The sequence below is a fragment of the Babylonia areolata genome, chromosome 34 (genome assembly GCF_041734735.1).
Source record: "Babylonia areolata isolate BAREFJ2019XMU chromosome 34, ASM4173473v1, whole genome shotgun sequence".
Lineage (NCBI taxonomy): Eukaryota > Metazoa > Mollusca > Gastropoda > Neogastropoda > Buccinidae > Babylonia > Babylonia areolata.
In genome coordinates this window covers 21,936,551-21,951,586 of record NC_134909.1, presented here as the reverse complement: position 1 = coordinate 21,951,586, position 15,036 = coordinate 21,936,551, and the positions used below count along the sequence as shown (strand labels likewise).

The following is a 15,036-nucleotide window of genomic DNA, read 5'->3' as shown; positions in this document are numbered from 1 at the left end:
TGGTCATTATACAATTATATTAGTTTTCTGTTTTGGCATGGTTAATTGTCCTGTGAATTATATTCATGCTCTCCTTTGATATATGATGAATGCTATCAATGAGAGCCACGGCACAGTCTGTTGTACACCTGGTATTGCCTTAAAGGTTGCCTGTTATACACTTTTCACACAATCTTTTCATGTAATTTTTGATGGTGTCACTTTGCAGTGTGTGTGTGTGTGTGTGTGTGTGTGTGTGTGTGTGTGTGTGTGTGTGTGTGTGTGTGTGCTTAAAATACTAACAGAAAGTGAATGGGGGTGGGGGGGTGCACGCTCGCGTGTGTGTGTGTTTTAGTGTTGTGTGTGTGTGTGTGTGTGGGCGGGGGGGGGGGGGGGGGGGGTACTGATTGTATCAACCTGCCTTTCATCACCGATTGTCGACCAATAAATCTACCTGTATTGGCTTCATGCTGCTTTGAAGTGAAAATACATATTCATAAGACACCTTTATTCAATCTGTTTTTGTAAGAATCATGCTTTGTAATTTCACCGTGTTGGGTTTGGATTCTTAATAAAGTATCAGAAAATAACTCCGTGAGTGTGTGTGTGTGTGTGTGTGTGTGTGTGTGTGTGTGTGTGAGAGAGAGAGAGTTGAGAACGCTGGAAAAATATTTCACCTGTGAATCTACAAACGCTAACAGATACGCACACAGGCACACAACCAATCCAAACACAGCCATGGTAACGGGTCAATTCACGAAGTCAATAGTCCTACACCGGTGAGTGTTGTGCCTGGGAGCCAGACGTAATAGATTGGTGAAGAAATAAATATAGAGAGCAACAGGCGATTGAAGTTCTTACAAAGATTTTTTTTTTTTTTTTCTCTGAGAACCTGCATTTACTGTGGATCTCTCTCTGTTTCTTCACTGCTTTAAAATCATCCACTGTTTTTACTCACGAATATGGACCGATTTCCACAAAGCAACGATACGATGAATCCTGCTCTGAACTTTATGTTTACAAAATGAACCCCAGGACTTTGTAAAATACTTGCTTTACAAATTGCACTCTGCCTAAACAGTACATCGGGATAGTATCAAAAGCAAGTAAACGATGACATCCATGTACTATCCTAACAACTATCCAACGAATGTTAAACACACGATTTTTTTTTTTTTTTTTTTTTTTTTTTGACAAGGCATGACATACTGTGCCCCCTGTTCAAAGCTCGAAAATGATAATGCGTTAGATGAATGTGCCATTGCACATGCCTGCGCGCGCGTGTGTGGGTGACTGTGTCTGTGTCTGTGAATCAGAATAAGAATCAGAATCATTATCAATTTTAATGTCAATTAAACCGGAACAAGGTTTATAAGACATGCATGTAAAGTTTCATGAAACCACGCACAAAAAAGCAAAACAAAATAGATAAATATTGAACAAGAGATTGAATCACTCCTGCACGCTATGGCGTTTTTGACAGCAGTTACTGACAAATTTCCCGAACAGTCCCAAAAGTTTGTCTTCCAGTAGTAGCTGACTAGGTTTAATATTTGGAAGGTTTTTTTTTTTTTTTTTTTTTTTTTTGTTTGTATGAATCCTATTCTAATTTCTTTGTATAATACGCACTCATCTAAGAAATGATATTCATCTTCATCGTTTGACATTGTAAACATAGTCTCCTTTCTTTCGGGATGTTGAAATATCGGCCTTTTTCTATTGCTAGATCATGAGAGGATATTCTTAATTTGCACAATGATTGGTTTTTGTTTTATTATAATTAAGATATCCTTCAAGCAAATAAGGTTCGGTTCTGTATTCATGATTAATTTTATTATAGAATAGTAGTTTAGATTTATTTTCAGATTTGTTTCTCTTCCAGAATAAAACATATCCACATTCTAGTTTATTCATTATAACGTGGCTAAGTCTATGAATATTGAATGTGGACTGAGTATTCCAAACGTGTCTTAAACCAAGATTCTATAAAATAATTTCAACGAAATTAATCCATGTTCGCTGTTTTGTTTCCTCTGTAAGCTTGTCATCATACACAATTTAGATATACGAATTTTCTCGTGCCTGTGTTGTGTGAAACCAAACTTTTATTACTTGACAAATCACTTTTAAACTTAAGGGGTATTTACGAAGTATTGCTAAATCTGTGTTTTTTTGTGGACTCCCAATATTTATTTAAAAAGTTGAAATGAACATGCTCATAAGGAAAATTGTTCATGAGACAATGTTTATATAATTTGTCAAAGGCAAAAGTAGCATCTGCTTTTTCACAAGTGTGTGTGCATGCCTACTTGCGTGTGTGTTTGTGGAGGGGAGTTGTGGTATGAGGGTTGGTGGTGATTATAAGCACATAAAGTGAAAGCTGTCTGACACAATCTGTACGATTTGCAGATAGCAACACCAAGCTGACATCACTCCCCTCCAACTCAGTCCTTTCCCCAGTGCAGGCTGTAAACATTTTGGAACTTGGCTGTTGGCCACTTCTGTGTGTATCGGTTTGTTGCGTGTGTTTGCTTGGTGAATGACACAGTGTTGGATTGGTCTGTCTGCAGGAGGTAAAAGTTAGGCTCTCTGGGTTCATTGCAGACAGAGTTGGTGGCCTCTGGAGGGAGGTGACCTGTGTTGATAGCAGTTTTGATGGTTTTTCGAACCAGCGTGTTGTCTGCTTTCGTCTTTGGTTTGGTGATTTGTCTGTAAGAGTCTGTTGTCAGCTAGTTGTCTTCTGGCTTCCTGGAGGTACAGGTCACGTTGGAGTGCCTGAGTGGTTTGGGGCGTATCCGGGAAATCTGTTCCCGACAGATATGTATATATATATATATATATATATATATATATATATATATATATATATATATATATATTCCGCTTATCATTCTTTGAATAGCCATCGGAAACAGGACACTCATTTGTCTGTTCTGTGGTCCTCCTGGTGACAGCTTGTCCTTTGTCAACCCTCAATCCCCACCCCTTCCTCTTCTTTCTTGATGTATGTCGTTCAGTCCTCTGAATCACATCACTGGCATCAGTTTACGACTAGTTCTGCCAAATGATAAGCGAAATACATCAGCAGTTTAAGCGTTGGACTTCCGATTCAGATGTCACCATCAGGGTATGAGGCCGTGTTTTAGCTTGTCCTTGGGAAAGGCACTTTGATTGTTTTTGCACTCCACCCAGGTGTGAATGGATACCTGACTTCCATAGGGGAAGGTTTAAACGGTGGAAGCAGAGAATTGGGCCCCGCCTTCCTAGGCTAATCCCTGGGCGCCATGGATATGAGTTCACTGCCCTGATGGCTGTAAAAGCCAACGAGACCTTTAACATAAATCATAAAAAGACCAAAATCTAGTTTTGTGCTAAAAACAAACACCAAACAAACAAAAACAACAACAAACAAACAAACAAACATCTTCAGTCCTTTATTATACCATTATTAATATACATACGATTAGTAACTGAAACTCTGTTTACGAAGTTGATTCGACGTTGATTTCGGTTCGTTTCCCTTTACTTTAGTTTGTTTTTTAAAAGAACGTACTCTATTTTGATTCATTTCAGTGTTTAGTGTGTGTATTATCAAAACATTACATCCCATTCTAACTTTTAATCCATTTTTTTTTATCCTCCCACATCATTTGAGTGGTACATCAGTAACAGTCATGTCAAATTTAAGCTTTGCTCTTTGTTCATCAATAGTTATGGATATGCAAGTGTTCTTTTCATCTACATATTCACGTGTTTTGCTTTCATATTCAATGCTCTTTTGCAATGTACGTGTACATTCATAAAACCTTATAACTGAAACGTGCTGTCTTAGTTTATCAACTTTGCAAAATGTAGATATTCTTATGGGTGCAGTGTTTTAAGAATTTCCTATTCTGTTTTAATGGCTTCAGCATGTGGTATATACAACAATTGAATATGCTGTTTTCCCCAAACTTATATACTTTTTTGACTCACTTGTGTAAACAAGTGAGTCTATGTTTTAACCCGGTGTTCGGTTGTCTCTCTGTGTGTGTGTGTGTGTGTGTGTGTGTGTGTGTGTGTGTGTGTGTGTGTGTCTGTGTGTCCGTGGTAAACTTTAACATTGACATTTTATCTGCAACTACTTTGTCAGTTGACACCAAATTTGGCATAAAAATAGGAAAAATTCAGTTCTTTCCAGTCATCTTGTTTAAAACAATATTGCGCCTCTGGGATGGGCACAAAAAAAATAAAGAATGAAGCCTAATTATATGCAAACTGCATTTACTGTTATATTTATATTTTTTGTATTCTCTAAACTTGGCACTTTGATCTGAAATTCTGACCCAACAGCTAGAGCAGTCATTATTATCATTTTTTTGTTCAAACAGGAACTTCTTTTGCTAAGCATGGAAGTTTTATTTATTTTGCAAACGTTTTGGTGCAGATAGTAAAAAAGGGAAATTACTCTGTAATGCTAGGGGGAGTTAATTTGCTTTAAACTGATCTTTCTCATCTTAAACATTACATTTTGAAACAAGAGAGGCAAGGCCTTCAAGACTCACTTATGATGCACTTTTTAAAAAACATCCAAGCTTTTTATGTATTGAGTATAATTTCAAAATGTAATGTTTAAGATGAGAAAGATCAGTTTAAAGCAAACTAAGTCCCCCAGCAGAGTAATTTCCCTTGTTTTACTGCCTGCAGCAAAACGTTTGCAATAAACAAAACTTTCATGCTTAGCAAAAGAAGTTCCTGTTTGAACAAAAAATGAAAATAATGACAGATCTTTTGTTGAGACGAATATCAGATCAAAGTGCCAAGTTTAGAGAATATATGCATTATACTCAATACATAAAAAGCTTGGATTTTTTTTAAAAGTGTATCACAAGTGAGTCTTGAAGGCTCTGCCTCTCTTGTTCTTAATATGTCTAATCAACAGGTTTTCATTGAACGTGTATTTTGTGGACTTTACAAAATGATGTACCATGTCCATTCTTTTGGTTGGTATACAGTTCTATCAGTTTTATATTCTGGCATGGTCAGTTGTGCTGTGAATTGTTGTCACAGTGTCCTTTTATGTAGATGGATGTTGTCATTGACAGCCAAGGCGCAGTCTGCAATACAGCTGATATTGCTTTGACAGTTACCCTTTTAATCTATCTTTCTGCATTCACACATTCCTTTGATGATGTTACTTTTGATAATGTCACCTTTTGCAGTGTGTGTGTGTGTGTGTGTGTGTGTGTGTGTGTGTGTGTGTGTGTGTGTGTATTCTATCAACCTGTCTTTCATTGCTGACTGTAGGTTTATGGGAGTACTCGATTCGGTATCGTGCGGCTTTGAAGTGAAACTTTATATCACTATGTCACTTGTACCCCAGCTCTTTTTCCCATAAACTGAAGCGGTTCATCATGTTTTGTTTTTGCAGCAATCACCTTTTGTAAATTCACTGTATTGGGTTTGGATTCGTAATAAAATATTCAAAAATAATAACAATGTCTTGGTTGTGTGTGTGTGTGTGTGTGTGTGTGTGTGTGTGTGTGTGTGTGAGAGAGAGAGAGAGAGAGAGAGAGAGAGAGTGGAAGAACGTTGAAAAATATTTCACTTGTGAATCCACAAACGCTAATACATAGCCTACACAGTGCACACAGGCACACAACCCGTCCAAACACAGCCATGGCAACATGTGTTTTTCATTCACGGAATCAATAGCCCTACACAGGTGAGTGTCCCTCCTGGGGCCCAGGGATATTCGATTACTAAAGAAAAAAAATAGACAGCAACAGGCGTTTGAATTCCTTAAAAATGATTATGTTGCACAGGTGACTGGACTTAAAAATATATTTTAAATAATCCACATAAAACTGTTTTATACAGGAATCTGGATTGCTTTCCACAAAGCAGTGATACATTGAAGTTTGTCTTTACAAGGTGACCACCATGAACACCAGGACTTTGTAAAATAATAAATATACAACAGGGCTAGTATCAAAGGCAAGTACACGGGAAGTCATCCATGTACTATCCTAACTACTATCCAGCGAAAGTTAAAACACATGAAATGCTTTTCTGAAAAGGCGTGTTATATTGTGTCCCATGTTCAAAGCTCGAAAATGATAGCGTGTCAGTTGCATATGGTTCTGCGCGCGCGCGCGTGTGTGTGTGTGTGTGTGTGTGTGTGTGTGTGTGTTCTGAATGATAGAGATCGAGACATGGAGCTCGATTCCCCCTCTACCCACCCGCCCCCCTCCTTCCCCAGTGCGGGCTGTTCACATTCTGTGGACCTGGCTGTTGGCCAACCGTGTGTCTCTATTGATTTGTTGCCTGTGTTTACCTGGTGAATGACACGGTGTGGAGCTGGTCTGTCCTTAGACTGATTCGTAAACACTGTGTTAACTGGAAACCGCTCACTCTGACGTTCAATGTGTTATTCATGTCATAACAATTATTAGGTATGATTTTGAGTGAATTTGTGTTTGCACACGCATATTTATTGAGGTATGAAGGGGGCGGGGGTGTTCAGAAAAGAGATGAGAGGGGCGGGTGGAGAGTGATGGTGGTAAACTAAGGGCAGCAGGTGGAGTCAAATGAATGACGTTTTAGTTACAGAACGAATCACTCCAAATGGTCTCCACTTTTGTCAATGTTGTCATAGATCGTGCAGTCCAGGGCACTATCTTAAACATTGACACATGGGCTGTTTATTTGCAAGTGACAGACTAAGAACAAAAATCACCTGAATCAGCCAGTGAACCAGAGCCAACTTATGGAGTGTATATCCCCACATCTTATCATCATGTTTTCTGCTAACTTTTGCCGCGTAACAAGCATAACCATTGAAATCAGTGCATATAGGGCACTTCTGAAATAACTTTTTCCCTCCATTTCCCTCTTCCATGTCTGTTGTCTTGTTTGATTTTCTGCAGTGCCTCCACAGTGCACAACACACACGCACCCACAGACACACACACACACACACACACACACACACACACACACACACACACACAGACATACACACCCAGACACAGTCACATACACATACACCCACCCACCCACCCACCCACACACACACACACACACACACACACACACACACACACACACACACACACACACACACACACACACAGAAACACAGACACAGTCACAGACACATACACAGACACAGACACAGACACACAGACACACAGACACAGACACACACACACACACACACACACACACACACACACACACACACACACACACACACACCAACATATTCCTTTACATGGAACCTTTTCCTCTTTCCTCCTTATTCTGACACCCCATCAGCATTTTAATGTTGTGACAAAGGACTAAAATACACTTCAACAGTGATAAAGTTGTGACAGAGGTCTCAAATACACCTCATCAGTTATAATATTGTGACAGAGGTCTGAAATACGCCTCATCAGTTATGAAGTTGTGACAGAGGTCTGAAATACACCTCATCAGTTATAAAGTTGTGACAGATGTCTGAAATACACCCCAACAGTTATAATGTTGTGGCAGAGGTCTCAAATACACCCCAACAGTTATAATGTTGTGACAGATGCCTAAAATGCATCCAATACAATTAACGATTAGTGGGAAATGTCTCAAATACACCTCATCATAAAATCGTAAGAGGCCTGGCCTCAGTTACATCTCAACAGTTATCTAGATGTGACATGGGTCTCAATTATACCTCAACAGCTATCTAGATATGACTGTGCCTCAGTTATACCTCAACAGCAATCTAGATGTGACATGGGCCTCAATTACACCTCAACAGCTATAAAGGCGAATCAGATGCATTAATTACATCTCAACTGTTTCCGAAATAAAGTTGTGATAGAGGCCTCAAAAGCAGAAGGTGGTAGAATGGTTAAAACGTTTATCTGTCAATGCTGTGTCGTAGAGAGTCTGGGTTCGAATCCCGCTCTCCCCCTTTCTGCCAAGCTTGACTGGAAATCAAACTGCTGAGCGTCTAGACATTTGGGTGAGACGATTAACCGAGGTCCCGTGTGCAGCACGCACTTGGTGCACAGAAAAAGAACCCTTGGCAACATAAGTGTTATCATCTGGCAAACTAATGTAGAGGGAATCCACCTTGATAGGTACACAAATATGTATGCATACTCCCAAGGCCTTACTGTCGCGTTGGGTTATGCTGCTGTCAGGTATCAGCTAAGCAGATTTTGTAAGGTGTATATGAATTTGTCCAAACTCGGTGAAACCTCCTTGTGAAACTGAAACTGGGAAACTGAAAAAAAGATCTCAAACACACTCCAACAACCATAACGTTGCGACAGGGGCCTCAATTACACATCGATAATTATAAAATCTTGCAAAGACCTCAAATACGCCTCGACATCTATAAACTGGTGGCAAATGTCTCAAACACACGTCAACGGCTATAACGTTGTGGTAGAGGTCTACAATAATGGGAGCTGTATTAATTAAAACTGTAGTGAATAAGAATTGATACCTTCAATGGTTGTTTATTGCATTTAAGGGCGGGTAGATTATGTTAAACCTTTTCTAACATTGTCCTGACTCATTAACTATTCTGCCAATTTTGTTAATATCCCTGGTGTAATTGCAAAAGAAAATGGTGATGTGAAAGTTACACGAACATTTGTATGTAGTGGGTCTTTTTACATTCTGGTTTTGTTTTTGTTTTTTGTATTTTATTATCATTTGCTCTTTTGTCGTTATTTCGGTTATTTACGTTCAATTTAGTCGGGTTTGATGCCACACACACATACATGGTCGCGCGCGCGCGCGCGCGCGCGCACACACACACACACACACACACACACACACACACACACACACACATTGTGTTCATGATAATGATTTTTAATTTCTTTATCTCCAAGCACCAGACCTGCGTTCAACATCTGACAAGGACATTGGGTCTGTATATTGGTTAGAAACCTGCTCCAACATTTCTTTGGGTAATGTAACAACATAAACGGTTACGAATATGTGAATCGTTAAGAAAACAGGTTTGTATGTTTGCCGGTCGGGGACTTGTTGTGTACTTAAAAAAAAATATATATAAAGAGAGAAAAATATATATACAAAAAAGAAGAAGAAGTCGTGCTTTCCACACGAACAGGATTCTATCATTGTATTGAAAGTACACCGTCAAAATAACCCCCTCGTGTCCCATTCAGATGACAGCCCTTTCACATGAAGCAATGTTGATATTCACCCTGAATGCTACTGTTTGCTTTTGAAACTTAAAATGTCCCCATCAGGTCACCTTGACCCCGAAAACGTCCGGGTTGGTGAGACAGCCAATCAAATTGAATCGACGAAACGTGTCCTACAATCTCAAGTGGTGGCGACCTCAACGGAGCAGTTCTGCCCCCTTTTTTTCACGTGATGCATTCACGCTGAATTGGTTATTCTTATACAAAGATCTCTCTCTCTCTCTCTCTGTGAAGAGAATAGTGCTTTAGAAATTGTCTCTGACAACAGTTGAGGAGAGACGCCCAGCCTTTCACGATATGAAACGGGGCCTCTCCACAGTGCCAAACAATAATAACAAAAGAAAATTTTCTGCACTGAATCAGGAAGATTTTTTTTTTTTTTTTTTTTTTTCTTCCAGGAGGACTGAGGCCAGAGGTTTTTTGGCAGAGGCGATCACGCGGTTTAGACATGTGTATTGTCAGATTCCTGTGCAGTCAATTTGTGGGGCAGGTCTGTTCATATGGGAAGCTCGAAATAGAACAGTCGCCATGATGGCGTGGCAACGGGCAGTGCAAACTGTCGTGCAGGTGGTGCCAATAGCTTTTTTTGTTTTTGTTTTTGTTTTGTTTTGTTTTGTTTTCGTTGTTTTTTTTTGCATTTTTTTGTTTGTTTGTTTGTTTGTTTTGTTTTGGTTGTTTTTTGGTGTTTTTGTTTTGTTTTGTTTTGGTTGTTGTTTTTTTTGTTTTTGTTTGTTTGTTTTTTCGGTGTTTTTTTGTTTGTTTGTTTGTTTGTTTTGTATGGTGCCAATAATAACATGACCAGTATATCTCTTTCAGGAAGACTTCCTTATCAGTGAGGGGGGGTGAGGGGACTGTATGGGTGGTGGAGGTAGCCATGCAGGGATCTGCATTCAGAGTGAGTTACAGGGTTTGTCGATCAGGGATTTGATACAGGCATGGCGGGTGAGAGAAAGGGGGGGTGGGGGGGGGCATGGGGGGAGTGGGCGAAGAGCGTTAGAGCTGATTGCTTTTATTTATTTATTCATTTATTTATGTACTTTTTACTTTTCGCATGGGTTTGTAAGCTGCTCAACATTTATTATTAAGTGCGGTTATTTTGCTTTCCATCACATACACACACACACACACACACACACACACACACACACACACACGAATGCAAGCACATACACACACACACACACACACACACACACACACACACACACACACACACACACAGTGATGATCAGAAAATTCAATGTCTGCAAAATGGATGACACTCGTCTGTGAGTTCCCAGCATTCCCACGGGATCCCAAATCAACAGGCCCACCCGTTCACGGGCAAAGGGCGTAGAGGGTGGGGGGTGAAGGGGTGAAGAAAGGACAAGGAGGAAAATAACAAATCTGCCCATGTATTAACCGCCACCACCCAAAAAGTGTTTGGATAGGAAACACTCCAATCTTATGTCGTGCAGCAAGTAAACATGGCCCCTAGCTGTTACTCTTTCGTGTGTGTTCCGTGCTTTGTGTGGGCCTTTCTTCACCCGACACCCGGCAAAACTAACACTGAATCACTTGTTGGAAGACACGACGTGGAAGGGTGAGGGTGAGGGGTAAGGGTGAGGGTGAGTGGTAGGGGTGAGGATGAGTAGTAGGGGTGAGGGTGAAGGGTGAGGGGTGAGGTGTGAGGAGTGAGGGTGAGGGGTGAGGTGTGAGGAGTGAGGGTGAGGGTGAAGGGTGAGTAGTGAGGGATGAGGTGTGAGGGTGAGTGGTGAGGAGTGAGGGTGAGTAGTGAGGAGTGAGGAGTGAGGGTGAGTAGTGAGGGGTGAGGAGTGAGGGGTGAGGAGTGAGGGGTGAGGGTGAAGGCTGAGGGGTGAGGGTGAGGGTGAGGTGTGATGGTGAGTAGTGAGGGGTGAGGTGTGAGGGTGAGTAGTGAGAGGTGAGTAGTGAGGGGTGAGGAGTGAGGGGTGAGGTGTGAGGGTGAGTAGTGAGGGGTGAGGTGTGAGGGTGAGTAGTGAGAGGTGAGTAGTGAGGGGTGAGGAGTGAGGGGTGAGGAGTGAGGGGTGAGGGTGAAGGCTGAGGGTGAATAGTGAGGGGTGAGGTGTGATGGTGAGTAGTGAGGAGTGAGGGTGAGTAGTGAGGGTGAGTAGTGAGGGGTTAGGGTGAGTAGTCAGGGGTTAGGGTGAGTAGTGAGGGGTCAGGGTGAGTAGTGAGGGGTCAGGGTGAGTAGTGAGGGGTGAGTAGTTAGGGGTGAGGGTGAGTAGTGAGGGGTGAGGGTGAGGGTGAGTAGTGAGGGGTGAGGGTGGGTAGTGAGGAGTGAGGGTGAGTAGTGAGGGGTGAGGGTGAGTAGTGAGGTGAGTAGTGAGGGGTGAGGGTGAGTAGTGAGGAGTGAGGGTGAGTAGTGGGGGTGAGGGTGAGGTGTGAGGAGTGAGGGTGAGTAGTGAGGGGTGAGGGTGAGGTGTGAGGAGTGAGGGTGAGTAGTGAGGGGTGATGGTGACTAGTGAGGGTGAGGAGTGAGGGTGACTAGTGAGGGGTGAAGGTGACTAGTGAGGGGTGAGGGTGACTAGTGAGGGGTGAGGGTGACTAGTGAGGGGTGAGGAGTGAGGGTGACTAGTGAGGGGTGATGGTGACTAGTGAGGGGTGAGGGTGACTAGTGAGGGGTGAGGGTGACTAGTGAGGGGTGAGGAGTGAGGGTGACTAGTGAGGGGTGATGGTGACTAGTGAGGGGTGAGGGTGACTAGTGAGGGGTGAGGAGTGAGGGTGAGTAGTGAGGGGTGAGGGTGAGGAGTGAGAGTAAGGGTGAAGGTGAATAGTGAGGGGTGAGTGGTGAGGGTGACTAGTGAGGGGTGAGGGGTGAGGAGTGATGGTGAGAGTGAGGGGTGAGGGTGAGTAGTGAGGGGTGAGTGGTGAGGGTGACTAGTGAGGAGTGAGGTGTGAGGAGTGAGGGTGAGTAGTGAGGGGTGAGTGGTGAAGGTGACTAGTGAGGAGTGAGGACTGTGAGGAGTGAGAAGTGAGGAGTGAGGGTGAGAAGTGAGGGGTGAGTAGTGAGGGGTGAGGGTTAGTAGTGAGGGGTGATTTGTGAGGGGTGAGGGTGAGTAGTGAGGGGTGAGGGTGAGGGTGAGGTTAGGACTGGGACTGGATGGGTGAGGGTGAGGGTGAGGGGTGAGTGTAAGGGTAGGATGCAACACGTAAGTTTACTGACTGCATTCAGGACGTTCGAACTAACAGTGGTCAAATTGCATTAATTTGTAACGGATATGAATTGTTAGTAATTTTTTGACACGATTTGGTCCACTGATAATTGAACATGACTAACCATCATTCAGTCACTGATCATCACCCTCCCCAAGAAAGGCAATCTACAACAGTGCCAGAATTACCGCACGATCAGCCTAATAAGCCATCCCAGCAAAGTCATGCTAAAGATCCTGCTAAATAGATTGAAGCCACAAGCGGAGAAGATCATCGCAGAGGAACAAGCAGGTTTCAGACCAGGGCGCAGTACAACAGAGCAAATCTTCAACCTCAGGATACTGTGCGAGAGGTACCTCCAACATCAGCAAGACCTCTACCACGTCTTCGTGGATTTCAAGAAGGCGTTTGAACGAGTATGGCATGCAGTTTTATGGGCCACCATGAGGTTGTATAACATCAATGCCAACTTGACGCGAGTGATACAGAACCTCTACGACAAAGCCACCAGCGCAGTCTACTTCAACAGTAACATAGGGGACTCCTTCAGAACCACAGTTGGAGTGAGGCAAGGCTGTTTGCTCTCACCAACTCTCTTCAACATCTTCCTGGAAAGAATCATGACTGATGCACTTGAAGACCACAAAGGAACAGTCAACATCGGAAGCAGAGCAGTCACAACTTACGTTTCGCCGACAATATTGATGGCCTAGCAGGAAAAGAAGAGGAGCTAGCCAGCTTAGTGGACCACCTTGATAAAACCTCTAGAGCCTATGGCATGCAGATCAGTGCAGAGAAGACCAAACTGATGACCAACAACACCAATGGCATCAGCACTGACATAAGAGTGGATGGCCAGAAGCTAGAAACTGTCCACAGCTTTAATTACCTAGTAGCAAATGTGACAGATGAGGGATCCAAACCCAAGTACTCTCTAGGATTGCACAGGCGACAGCAGCGCTCACAAAACTGAGGTACATCTGGAACGACCCGAACATTGCACTCGGCTCGAAGATCAGACTCATGCGTACGCTGGTGACATCAATACTCTTGTATGCATGTGAATCGTAGACCTTAACAGCTAAAATAGAAAAGAGAATACAGTCCACTGAGATGAGATGCTTTCGAAGACTCCTGGGCATCTCCTACAAAGATCATATCACGAACAAAGAAGTTCGAAACAGAATCAGGCAAGTCATTGGTATTTGCAGAGAAAATGTCAATGTTAAAGTTTACCACAGACACACAGACACACACACACACACACACACACACACACACACACACACACACACAGAGAGAGACAACCGAACACCGGGTTAAAACATAGACTCACTTTGTTTACACAAGTGAGTCAAAAAAGGCCTGTTGCTCTCTCTTCTGCGAGTTTTTGTGGAGACAGGTGACACTTGTTCGATTACTCCTGTTGTCTCGGGTTGGTGTTGCCCTTTTCATATGGTACACATCAATTTTATAACATGGGGAAAAAGTTTTAACAAGAGAGGCAAGGCCTTAAGACTCACTTGTGATACGCTATAAGAAAATTTAAATTAAAAAAAAAAATCTAATCGTTAAAATGTGTTCTGTATTTGTTATTATAAAGCTTCGGGTTAAAAAAAAGAAAAAAAGAAAAAAAAAAAAAAAAAAAAAGCCCAGAAGGCAGATTCGAACCCCACGTGTTCGGGTAAGAAGAAACTGTCTTATTCATTACACTATCGTGGCTCCTTAACTGACGTTCAAAAAATTAATATTTAAACATGCTTTTTTAAGGGCGATAAATCGATTGTGATATTCGCAGTGAGAACGCTGTTTAAATCAAATTATTCTGGTGTACCTTGGGCATTCAAAAATATTTAAGGGCAATTAAGAATTCTTTTTAAGTCCGCGATAAAGGAGACGTGGTTATCGCCGCAATCACACTGCAACATTTAGCCGTTTTCTCTGGATCTAGATAGATGTACAAGTTCAGTTACACCCGCCGGGAATGTACGACACGGTCGACTAAATTTCTCTTTTATGTTCATTCTAGTTTTATAGTTTTAAAGTTGATTTGAAAATTGAGTGCTTTGTTAAACTAATAACATATAGAGCCAAGTACAGGTACTTCTAAACATCGTATGAAGTTTAAGTCCTTTTGAGAAAAGTCATGACTGGAAATTTTTACGTTTCATCAAGGGTATTAACTCTCATGGTTTATTATTTTAAACTGTGAATTCCAACTGATTTTGTTGATATTTTTATGGCTGTTTGGGGCATGATCCAGTAAGTGATGAGGCGTTCACAAATCTTTCTCTGAATAAATATTTAACGGTCTCCTTCTCCAACTTTCCATCACATGTTATCGTGTATTGTCGATTGAATATAGGATTGAACAGGCAGGTCAACTACTTGAAACAAAATGGCGTCGTTCGCGTTCGCAAGGAATATGAGCACGCGCTTTGAATATGTATAAATATGTGTATGCAATTGATTTTTGCCCATGACGTTCAGGGCTCAACCAATAGATCTATAAAGTCCACTCGTTGTATTGATTTTAGTATTTTCCTGAAAAAGATCACTTGGGCGAATGAACAAGTGAAGCTTTTTATGTATTTAGTATAATTTCAAAATGTAATGTTTAAGATGAGAAAGATCAGTTTAAAACAAATTAACTCCCCTAGCATTAATTACAGAT

At 41.8% G+C, this 15,036-nt stretch overlaps 1 protein-coding gene and 1 long non-coding RNA gene across 4 annotated transcripts in view; both read left to right on the top strand.

Annotated features, from left to right (window-relative positions):
• Positions 1–15,036, top strand: part of LOC143277326 (uncharacterized) — a 329,350-nt gene that overhangs the window by 118,453 nt on the left and 195,861 nt on the right. The window lies entirely within an intron of this gene.
• Positions 9,632–15,036, top strand: part of LOC143277677 (uncharacterized) — an 18,914-nt gene continuing 13,509 nt past the window's right edge. The window contains exon 1 of the long non-coding RNA XR_013053767.1: positions 9,632–9,755. This is a non-coding gene — a long non-coding RNA (uncharacterized LOC143277677). The remainder of the gene's footprint in view (positions 9,756–15,036) is intronic.